The following is a 12,689-nucleotide window of genomic DNA, read 5'->3' as shown; positions in this document are numbered from 1 at the left end:
ATTATCACTCTAAGTATTAAATAGCGTTGAAGACTTGGAAGAGTTGCTTCGTTACTTCTAATTACAACTAGCTAGCGTTATATTTGGTCAACTGTGCGAACTTGAATACCTTATATGTGTCTACTTTCATTATTTGATCCTGTTGAGACCACGTTAATTTTAAAGCCGTGTTAAAAAATGTGAAATTCCCCCGAAATATACAAAAACCTAGCCACTCTAACCTAACTTTAGAAAGCTAATGGTATTGTAGCTCGCTACCTGCTTGCTACATGTCAACATAAGCACATGGCTATCTGACAGTGACTACTGCTTGATTCATACTTATCCAAGTTAGACTAACTGTTTTTGTTTTGTATTTATTTAGTCTTCTTCATCCATCATCTTAATATAATCAATTTTTAAAAAAAAATTAGATTTACATGCTTACTTTTCAAATAAAGTTTTCAATAGCTGAGTGTCAAGCAAGATTACAAATTATTCAAAATTGCAATAAGTCAAATGCAAATTAAACCATTCACTTATAGGGCTGCATACTTTCTCAAATAAACAATTTGTTTGTCTATAAAATGTCCGAACATGTGGTTTTCACATACAGTCGACGTTTACATCTTCAATGTCTTCTTTTATCTAGCCAACAGTTAAACAAAAAATATATTAAGATAATTATGAAGACAATGTTTTTCATTTTAGCTTGGAACAATTTTTAAAACTCAAAGTTATTTTCTGAATAATTTCCTGTTCATTGACTTATCAATACATAAAACAAACATTGATTTGATAAACAATAAGAACACTTTGCAACTCATCAGGGAAAAATGCAAAATATTTTGTGATTTTGGCTTAACCTTGTTAGTTTGACAAAACAAGCTACTTTAAGACGTCACCTTATGTTAATCTAGCAAATTGTCATCCCAGCTTCATGTTCTCTGTGAGTAAAATGTGTTATAGACTCTGTGAGCAGCATGAAGAGAAAGCAGCCACTAGAGGCTGCACAAGCAAATACACAAATACATAGATCAATAAGGAGAGAGAGAGAGAGAAAAGACAGAACAATCAATGGAGGAACCGCAAAAAAGAGATGGTGAGATAGCATGCAGTTGAGTACAGCAAGACAGAGTGGCAGTGAAGAGATAGTAGGAGTGAGCATCGTACCAGCTGACAACCTCACAGAGAGAGAGAGAGAGCATCCCAGCTCACTAAAGAGAGAGAGGAGAGAGAGGGAGAGTGGAGCAGCACCCAACCACGTTGCCCGTCCTCATATTTCCCTCTGCAGCTGTGCGAGGCAGAGTGAGCGGAGAGGAGAGAGCACATCTGAGTCTTGTGGAAACAGCCGGACAACGTACCACTTGGCTGAGAGATCGATGCACTCACGCCAAGCCACACAGGAAGGGTGAGTGGCCCGTAGGACGTCCGTGTACTGCCACACAGTGAGAGAGAGAGGTGCCAAAGGGACCGAGAGAGTGAAGAGACCGAGAGGGAGGAAGATTACCCAAGGCCAATTTGAAAGCTTTCAGCTGGTCACTCGGAGCAGGTGAGTTAACTTGTTCTTGTGAGGAACGGAGACGAATGTTGGGCAGTTGCTTTCAGCTTCTGACGAGATTGTATGTATGTGCGTAGTCCTGTATCTTCACTGTTGTATGTTTATTTGCCTTTGTGTTAGTGCTGAGTGTCTTTTTTGCTGTTTCAGTTGTGGCATCAGTTGCAAGACGGTGCACATTTAAAGTGGTAGCCAGGTGATTAGCTGGGGAACCTCAGTATCAATCAAACTGTTATCATGCTGAGCAGAGAGCAACACAACAATAGCTGCTTAACGACCTCTTCCCGCTGGGTTGTGTGTTTATTTGCACCATGTGTGGATGCTTTTGTAGTTAAAGTGCGTGTGAGTGAGGATTTTCTGATTGTCACGGGTGAAATGTGTCTGAATTCTAATTACTTGGGCAATTAATAGTCGTGACAAAAGCGTGCTTTAAAACTGATTAGTTGGAAGTAGTTGCATGACAAATTATCATGAAAGGCTATTCATCTACATACACTTTTTCCTTCTTCTGGGAATGTTACTGTTAAGTTTGGGATAAACACTTGGCATCCTTCGAGAAGCAGGACCGTTCAACTTATTTCAAAAGAATATAGTTTGATTGTGAAAGGTAAAGAAAATTGTAATTGTGTCATTTTTTACTATTTGGTAAAAAATATTGTACATTCAAACTCATGTACGATGACAGGGTTGTACTTTCATACTGTAAAGGAAACTTCTGTGTAGCAATGCAGTGGGAGTCACCGACTCATGAAAGAGACACAGGACGAGCAGGAGTTCTGATGTCAAACACTGGTAGTTTATTACAAGCATCGGCCGGAGAATTCATATCACAAGTCACAGCAGCAAAAAGTTCTGACTGCACGGGTGGGTTGTCATGTCAATTCTGATCAGCCTCGCATCTTGGTAGACCCTTTAACTAGTTTACCGAGAGCTAATCAGCATATTGGGGGAAGGTATACGTGAACACCTGGAGACACTGAATCACTTTATCTGACTCTATGGCTCTTGTGACCGAGAGTTGACCGGTCATAAAACTGATAATGTCAGCAATAGCTGAGACTTCCCATTCCTTAAGACAGATAACAGGCTGAAAGGTCAAATATCTTAAGTAAAGACAAAATTAATCCCTAACACATACAGTAAGTCTGAGTTGACCGTTAATATTATTGTATAGGTTTTCGCAATCTAATGGATCAACATACGCATGGGAAATTATAAAGTGTGTTCTCCCATCAGTTACTATCTTCTAAATGAATACAGGACTCTACCTTTTTTTTGCATTGTTGCCCAGTTCAAAAAACAACCCAAAATGCATGTGGACAATTATTAAATCCCATTACCTGCTTTTCCATCTCAGACTATGTGTGTTTTGGTTGCTTTATAGACTAATTATTATCTATGGTGACATTTAGAAAGCGGTCTATATGTGCGCCATTTCCATGTATTCCCATGCTGTACCATTAGAATTCAGAAGCTCGATATATCCCATCATCCATCTGTGAGTGTCTCCATCCCTCTCTCAGTTTCTATTCCTCCCCCCTCCCCATACTCCCCCCCCCCGCTTCCCTTTTTCCCCCTCCATTTCATCCCGTGAAGGTTATTTCCATATATCGAGTTGGTTTAATTTGTCAAAGTCAGCCAGACGTATTGTTCATGGTCGCAGCAGGGGAACAGGTTGGGGGGGTTTCAGTGCTGCGTATCGACAGCGTATTGGAAGCTGTGGTGATTATATCCTGAGAGCCACAGACTGACGGAAAAAGGCAGAGAAGTAGTGGAATACGGGCAGAGAGAAACCCACCAATTCAGTTACCTTGTAAACAGAGAATCTGAGCAGTTAATCTCAGAGTTCTTTTATGAGTGTTTGTGTGTGTCGGCTGTGAGTGGAGAGGCTTGAGTTTTTCAGTGTTTTGGTTCATCATATCACACACATCTCTCTGCCATGTGGATCCTGTGTCATCAAGCCGATCACTTTCTCTCTCCGATCTACCTTTCTTCCTGGATACATCAGACACCCATCACACTCTCTGTCTTTTGTCTTTAGCCCTTGCCGGCTCTTTATCTGTTCATTACTCACTCTCTGCCTCTCCTTCTCACACACATTTATATGCAGAATCACCCAAACTCACACAAGTGTAACTGCATTTGTGAAAACTGCCGCTCATAAAACATGCATCCCTCATTGAATGTGGAATGAGATTGTGCGGAACTCATGTGATTGAAATTCAAATTAAATACAGATTGCTATACAGTGGTTCTGATATTATATTTTTAATGTATGGAATTGTGAGAGAGAGATCCTGTCCTTTTTATAAAATTGCATCTGAATTGAAACGTGTATTACAATCTTACTGCGTATGCAAGATTTATGGAAATTAAATAGTGGTGACATTTCACTGACAAGAACAAATGCAAAATTATTTTAATGTTTACTCTCATTGTTTGTAGTTTCATTTATTGCGAGTCAGCCTCACATTCTCACTATATTTTCCTTGCTACATTTTCCAAATCACTTACATTTATTTTTTTGCCAATGTGCATTTGAACAAGATCGCAATAGTTTATGTGGTAATTAATAATTTACATAATACCTCATACTGGGGGAATTTTATTTTGCTCTGCGCCTGTGTTAATTGTGTTAGCTAAGCTACCGTCATTACTTATCGTTAGGAAGACAGTTACATTTGGACATATCCAGCTCTCATTAGCGGCCGCGTCATCCATCAGTTACTGCACGGATTTAAAAACAGTCGCATATAAGGGACTGCAGTAAAAGGACTAACATCTTAGATGAGTACTTGTATGGTTAGGGATGTCGTTTTAGTTATCTTACCATGGAACAATTCGAATCATTGTTTCGTGGGAAAGTCATAATTTACTTGTGCTATTAATACATTACACATGCTTTGCACATTTTTTAAAGTTTGAGAGAGTTCAATGAACGGAGCATTTTCCTGTACTTCCATCATGGTTCATCTTTCAAGCAGCTCCTCCTCAGCGGCCTCCTGTGCGATCATCTCAGTCTGTGTGATAAATCCTAACTAGACTGCTCTGATTTATGTTTGCAAGGCAGAGGAGCCAGACGCAGGCATCTGTCCGACTGTGTGAACTGTTACCCTTCTTTCTTTCCTGCTTTATGTTAAAGCTCTCTTTTTGTAAGTATGCTTTCTTCTCTCCTTCTCTTTCAATTCTTCTCCTGGGATTACTCTCTGGATAATTTATATTCACATTTTCAGCCATATAGTATATAGGAAAGTGTGTATGTACCAAATGTACATTCTAGAATCATTGTGGCCAACAATGTAAAGGCATTACCACATCCAGGTATTACAACTTTGTTGAACTCAGCAAAATATTGGATAAAATGTACTGAAATATATTTAAAAGCAATGCTAAATGACCCTAATCACAGTGTTTTTTGGCAGCCTTGTTACGAGCAATGTCCCGATGAATTGCATTTAAAAAAAAAATGGTATACCTTTTCAACATTTCAATATTTCCCTAAATACTTTTCCTTTTAAATTTGCTTTATCCTCCTTTTTTTTCCACAAGCGTATCAATCCGAATATTGAAGGCTTTGATTCAAAACTACAACCCATCAATTATTGATGTAAACTTAATGAACGTTTAATTCGGAGAAAGCCATCCTGAAAACTGAGGGGATCAGCTAGAGAGAAGAGCTGGTGAATTGTTTGGGATTAAAGAAAGTACAGTCCACTGCTCCTTGCTAATAAACAAGGAGAGATAATGGCTTCATTGCAGTTGTGATGAATATTCTGCCAACCATCGGGCCAAAACGTTTCTGCCTGTATTTTTTAAGCTAACAAAAATGAGATCAGTCCGGATCAGTTTGGAAAATCACTAGTTTTTATTTTAAGTATATTTCGCAATGGTATAAAAACTGCAATGTAGAAATACTAAAAACTGCAACAGCATTTTACAAACAGCATTTTCCTAAAGCCTAATTGGGGTTTAGTTTTCTTGTTAAAAGGTTTTTTGTATTCAACACTATCTAAGTTGAGGCTCTTTTGGTAAACCCAGACAACAGTACCATCACAGCTCTTCACTGTTGATCTCTGCACCACAAAGTACTTTGTTAACAAAAGACGGATGAATGTGTCCAATTATGCGGATCCTATCAAGACATGTGTCTGTCTGACAGCCTTGGGTCTAACACAGCGGAGTGTGTGTCTCTGCGCTCTAATAAAAAATAAAAGATGAAGAGAAAAGCAGTTGCACTGTGACTGAAGGGCTGATGTAACACTAAGTTTGCAGTATTTGCTTGTTGGGAAGGCCTGATCGGGCAAGATGTTGTAAATTTCACATACGCAACGGTGTAGAGTGACAGTGCTGAGAGCAGGAAAAAACAAGAATCGATGGCAGGATGTCCATAAAGCAGGTCTCGATTCTGGACCACTGACGAAGGACATTTGTTTTTCCAAACTGTTTTGATACTGTCGGTTTTATCTAAACAATTGATCACGCTGTAGAAGTGGTTGCATGTTCTCTAAACAGATGTCTACTGTATATCATGAAATTATAGAAGCAGGAAAGGAGCTTATTTTAAGCCTCTTGGGAGCTTTGTTTTACTGTGTGGTGAACAGCCAGTGGAGAGAGCAGAAATGATAAAGCTCAAAGGATCAAATATGTGAACAGCCCTCTTGATAATGGAGGATATGTGAAGGGAAGGACAACTTTACTGTCATTTTCTTCTGATTTCCACCCTGTACCTGTAAGGCAAATTTCCAAATGTAGCCTTTCCGCAGCCAGCGTGTACTCTATCTTTTTTTTTAAAAGTGGCCGCCTTATGAATCTTGTGGGGATGTGCTTGAGAGCTTTTATTTTTATCCCTTATCTTCCAGTCCTCCCCAGCGTTTAGAGGATCTGGGCAGGCCATGTTAATGATCCTCATTAGCCAAGGAGCTTGAATCCAAACTGGAATTCTTCCACTTCAACCGCTACTTAACATTTGGTGTTCTTCCCCCTTCTCTGCCTGTCGCTCTCAATCTCTCTCTGCACACCGCCCTCCTTCAGCAACCCCTCAAAATGTTTCTCATCTTCCACGCTGGGAAATATTCTGTAAAGGTCTTCCATCTCTTTCAACCTCCTCTGCAGAAACATCTTTAAAATATATTTACTGCACAGTGCAGGTCCCTGCGTGTACCTGGGTTTGAATGGATGCACGTGTGTGATCATATAGGTGCACAGTGCTGTGTGTATTTCCTGCCAGAAAAGGAAGTGACCTTTTGATACTAGTTTTTCGCCCCTACTGTGAAATAAAAAGCTTAAAGTTCAGGCGTGAGCCCCCCCCAGGCAGCCTGTGAAGGATGTTCAGATATACAAACGTGTCGGCTCAAGAGACTCCTTTTAGGTGAAGGGTAAATATGAGCTGTCTCTGTTTATACAACAACAACAACAACAACTGTGCTGCAGTCAGAGGCAGACGCTGCGTGATACCTGCTGAGCGAGGATTATCTACAGCTGTACTGCCCTGCATCATATCGATGCTCATCTAAATATTAACTTTATCTCAACATTATTTAAGAAGTCAAACCTCCAAAAATTGCCTTGAATACATGAATTATACAGAAGAAGAAGAAGAAGTTTTCTGTTCTGATAATGTTTCTTATTTGCATTTGTGTTTCCAATTGCAAACTCTCATTGATGGAGGTAAAGGTGAAATAATTATAATCCTGCAGTTGGTATTTTTTGGAGTAATGTTATGTGTGTGGCTTGTGAAGCTCTTAAAACATGATATTTGAGCTTTTTGGAACACATGTAGTTTAAACCTTTAACAAAAACACTCAACTGATGAAGTATCTGCAAATAACCTTAGAAGATCAATTCCATTCATTTAAACAAGTCCTCTCTTTCATCTTTTCACTCAGTCAAAGACAAATGGCACCAAGCTAAAATAGTAGTTGAGTACTTACTACTCTAATTGGACCATCAGCTCGGCTTTTAACACACTGCAGCCTCACATCTTGTGCCCTCTCAGAGCCCCGGACCATCAGTACAGGAGCCCCCCAGGGTTGTGTGAGCTCCCCCGGTCATGGTATTACTGCCTGGTATGGTAACTTGACAGTGCACTCAAAGTCACAGATCGCTCGCCTGGTACAGACGGCTATGAAAATTATGGGGGTTAAAAAACACCCATCTCTCCAAAACATATACGAGCAGTCCATTATCAGACAGGCAAACAAAATAGTGTCTGATTCCACCCACATACTCCACCCAGAATTCCAGCTTCTACCTTCTGGTAGAAGATTTAGGGTTCCCAAGAGCAGGCTGAACCGCTATAAGCACTCATTCCTACCTATGTCGATTAAGCTTCTTAACATTCACATGAAATGAAATGTAGTCAAATGTAATGAAATGTACTTTTTAAATGTTAGCCATGAGGGGTTGTGCAATAGGTCGCCATTGTCAGTATGTGCGTCTGTGTATTGTGTTTGTTCAAACGGTGTATGACTGATGATATGTGTATGTCTCTTAATGTCCACTATGTTTGTATATGTACATGTATGCGGAACTGCAGGACGGAGTCCAGAACAAATGTCCTTACGGGGACAATAAAGTATATCGTATCGTATATGTGATCTAAACTAATTGAGAGCAAAGATGTCTTGTTGAAGTTTGAATGATGCAGCTTCATCCAAAGTAAGCATGGAGTTAAAAAGAGGAGAACATTGAAGTGCAGTAAGCCTTGTGGTCAAAGCTGTTTTTAATTTATTAAAGTCCATCTCAAGACCCAAAGTAAGCGAACAAATTAAAAGCTTTTCTGGGATTTTACCAGACACGGAGGTTGAGACTTGAATTTCTTGGCTTTGAAGTCTCAACTTAAATGTACAAACACACAGTAACTCTTGTGTCGGAAGTTACCAGGTGAAAGGAAATAACATTAGCTAGAGTTTGACCCCTGTTCTTTTGGATCGCTACAGTAGTTTGTTGTGACAACTTAAAATGAAGTCAAACATGTGTCCTTCACATCGGTTCAGTGCATCGGCCGGATGAGGTGTGGTTTAAGGAAATGTAGTATCTCCCACAATTAGATTTTATTTGAGGGGGTAGCTGATCGAGGGGGTTATTCAGAGATGGGGCTGTTGGTGCATTAAGAAATTGTCAGGACAGGAGTACAACTTAATCATCACTTCTGAAATCCTCCTCCTGCTGCCTTGATATTATTCCAACAGGATTTTTCAAAGATGTTTTGCCTTGCATGGCCTCAGAACTACTTCATATAGTAAACAAATCTCTTCACTCAGGTATTTTTCCACAGGCCCTGAAAACTGCAGTCATTAAACCGCTCTTAAAAAAGAATAATCTAGATGTTTCAGTAATGAACAATTACAGGCCCATATCAAACCTGCCATTTCTAGGTAAAATCATTGAAAAAGTTGTTGAGTAATTTCTTGCATTTAAATAACTGTTTCGATGTGTTCCAGTCAGACTTTCGTCCAAACCACAGCACTGAGACTGCTCTTATAAAGGTCTTTAATGACATCCACTTAAACACAGACAGTGGCAGAACTTCAGTGTTAGTATTATTAGATCTCAGTGCTGTGTTTGACACTGTTGACCACAGCATATTACTAGACCGACTGGAAAACTGGGTGGGACTTTCGGAAACAGTTCTAAATTGGTTCGAATCCTACTTAAAGGATAGAAACAACTTTGTTTCTATAGGTAAATACACATCTGAGTTGACAAATATGACATGTGGGGTTCTTCAAGGCTCCATCTTGGGGCCTCTTCTCTTTAACATCTACATGCTACCACTGGCTCAGATAATGAACAACAAAATAAGTTACCATAGCTATGCATATGACACACACATTTACGTAACAATTTCACCAGGAGACTATGCTCCAATTCAAACACTGAGTAAGTGCATTGAACAAATCAATGACTGGATGTGTCAGAACATTCTCCAATTAAACAAAGATAAAACTGAGGTAATGGTTTTTGGAGCCAAGGCAGAACGTTTAAAAGTTAGCGCTGAGCTTCAGTCTGCAATGTTCAAAACAACAGATAAAGCCAGAAATCTAGGTGTAGTCATGGACTCTGACCTGAGTTTCAACAGTCACATTAAAACAGTTACTAAATCAGCCTACTATCACCTAAAGAATATATCTAGGATTAAAAGACTAATGTCACAGCAGGATTTGGAAAAACTTGTCCATGCCTTTATCTTCAGTAGACTCGACTACTGCAATGGTGTCTTCACAGGTCTTACTAAAAAATCTATTAGAAAGCTGCAGCTGATTCAGAACGCCGTTGCTCGAGTCCTCACTAACACTAAGAAAGTGGATCACATCACTCCTGTTCTGAAGTCTTTACACTGGCTTCCTGTGTGTCAAAGAATAGATTTCAAAATACTGCTGCTGGTTTATAAAGCACTGAATGGTTTAGGCCCAAAATACATTTCTGACCTCCTGCTAAATTATGAACCGTCCAGATCTCTCAGGTCTTCAGGGACTGGTCAGCTTTCTGTCCCCAGAGTCAGAACTAAACATGGTAAAGCAGCGTTCAGTTATTATGCTCCAAACATCTGGAATAAACTCCCAGAAACCTGCAGGTCCGCTGCAACTCTGACTACTTTTAAATCCAGCAAGAAGACTTTTCTTTTTGTCGCTGCTTTTAATTGAACTATTCATATTTTAGACTGCACTGTAACTTTTATCCATGTATTTTTCCTTTTAATGTTTATTTTATTAGCTTTTCTTTTTTAATGCTTAATGTCTTTCATTTTTTGTAAAGCACTTTGAATTGCCTTGCGTTGAAAAGTGCTATATAAATAAACTTGCCTTGCCTTGGTGTTCAGCTAGTTGTCTATTTAGCTTTAACTTTTAATGCATTTGAAAAATTAGCCAGAAAAACAATGGCTTACAAGATCTCTTAAAAACAAGAATGAACCTTCTCCAGTCGCCACAGGCCGCTATAGTTAATCGATCCCAGATGACGGCATTCTCTTATGGATTTAAATGATAAATAAATAAAAAATCTACAAGGCAAATTTGCTTTTGCTGATAATAACATATCTGGGCAGCCTGCCAAAGTATAGTCCTTGTCTGGCAATGACAAAATAAAAATGACATTGTATGTAAATGATTAATACTATAGCTGCGTTTTTACAGTTTCCAGCCTACCTGACTGTGATATGTGGAAGCTGACAGATTACAGACATTGTTTCACCCTTTCTGCACTACATCGTAATTCCACCATTGACCTTGTGTCAAACTATGAATATTAAAAGCTACAGGCAGCTTTATAAACACATTCTGTGGATTTTATAACCTCATCTGGTATACTGTCCTGTTTCCAACTTTAATGTAGTGTCACAGTGCACGTTGGGTCATTTCCCCCCCGGCTGTCAACTGTTTCTGGGCTCATTTTGCTGTTAAAAGAGGACTATCTCTCTGTACCTGTCGCTCGCTCCAGGATATAGACTCATTTCACTTTAAAAAATCACTTTATATGAATAACGGCTACAACAAGCCAATCAAACCAGCACCTTCATACGCCAGTTAATTGCACATGTGATTAAGAACTAAGAAAGCGTTTTGTCTCCGTGAACTTTCCATCTGTCTGCCATTTACCAGAATGGTGTCGTTAAGTTAATTTGTCCTTAGCTCATACGAAAAGCCATTCTCATTCGTAGCACACGCTGAGCAATTATAACTGCTCCAGTTGTCTCATTTGCATAATTCCATAGAATATGCATTTCTGATGGATTCGATTTTCCCCTTAATATGCATGACCTAGGTGTTACGGGAAGTTTTGCATGAGATAACAATAGGCTTGACTGAGCAACACTGAATGTGGATTAAGGCTATAGGTCATAGATGCATATAATTCAATGAATATATCAGCCTTGTTACAATTAAACAACTCAATGTCAATTTCACCTTTTCCAAAAGGTTGTAGAAATGTTACAAACCCACCTTTTTCGTCATTAGTGGCTGCACTGTTAACATCAGAAATGACCTTAAAACCAACGGACATGAAGCAGGCATTTCTAAAAGAACCTCATACTCATGCCATGGAAAGGCCAGCTGAGGGAACAACTGTCAGATTATGCAGCACTGGCTGGGGGTTGACTTTTAAACCGTGTGCTTTGTCCTGTTATAATGGAGGTTGTATGTTCAGTGACTACTGTTCAAGTAACTAACATATTTCCTTTTACTCAAAACTGCTTTACTTTAATATGGCATTTATTTCCTATGTAATTGTTTTGTTGTGAGTTGAAATAGATAGAAAACTAGGAATGTCATTAGCTATTATAAACTTGTATCCCTTTTCTCATGAATGCTGTCAACTGTGTAGTTTATTGTTTTTTAAATGGTAAGAGACTCCACCCTAGTTGACACAGCCATGGCAAGTGAATTACAGACACAAAAAGATTGACCATGTTTCTGATTCTAGAGCTGCTTATGCTTCAGTGAAGGCTTCTACAAATACTAGGCTGTATTTTCTTTTTTAGATCAGATCATTTCTCATTCTACAACGTTTAATCTGCAGTGACATGCATACATCAATGCAGCATCTCAGTACACACAAACAGTCTCTGTTTGTTGTTTGGTTATAGCGCCAAACCCAGATGATATTACCCACACTCTGCAAACTTTTCATTGATCCCCCCCAATCAATATCCATCCCATTGGAGAGTGATGACACATTTTTCAACCTACTTTCATGTGACAGGGGCAGAGTAACCGTCTGAAATCCATTAAGGTAGCCTGAGGGTTATGGAACATTGTAAGCATGATACATGATTTGGATGCAGTATTACATTCTTTGCAAGGCTTTGATGCTTCTGTTGCTTCAATTATTTATCATTGATTGATCTATATTTATCTGGACATTTTTAATGTTGCAATTTGAATGGGGAGCTTTACTTAAATGCATTTCAGCAAACCCCATTTTAGCATCCAGCTCATTCTAGTTTCGTGATCAATTGCCGGAGTATTGTCAAGTTTACAGATGGAATAAAAACATGCATTAATAATACATGTTATTTATGAATTTGTGAGCCTTTAGAAGTGCTTAGAGGTGGATTTTTTAACTTCGAAAAGAGCAAGGCTAGCTGCGTTACCTTGGCTGCAGGCTTCATGCTACACTATAACAGTAGCTATAGCCTACATGTTGTTGTGTT

General features: G+C 39.1%; 1 protein-coding gene across 5 annotated transcripts in view; it reads left to right on the top strand.

Annotated features, from left to right (window-relative positions):
• Window positions 1-1,278: 1,278 nt before the first annotated feature.
• The window catches only part of tnr (tenascin R (restrictin, janusin)), a 225,220-nt gene continuing 213,809 nt past the window's right edge, over window positions 1,279-12,689 (top strand). For all 5 annotated transcript variants that reach the window (XM_034104811.1, XM_034104816.1, XM_034104813.1 and 2 more), the window contains exon 1: window positions 1,279-1,531. The gene's annotated coding sequence lies outside the window, so the exon portion shown is untranslated. The remainder of the gene's footprint in view (window positions 1,532-12,689) is intronic.

The sequence above is a fragment of the Pseudochaenichthys georgianus genome, chromosome 17 (assembly GCF_902827115.2).
Source record: "Pseudochaenichthys georgianus chromosome 17, fPseGeo1.2, whole genome shotgun sequence".
Taxonomy (NCBI): Eukaryota; Metazoa; Chordata; class Actinopteri; order Perciformes; family Channichthyidae; genus Pseudochaenichthys; species Pseudochaenichthys georgianus.
Note: the sequence above shows the minus strand (reverse complement) of the source record. Positions and strands in the feature narration are given on the sequence as shown.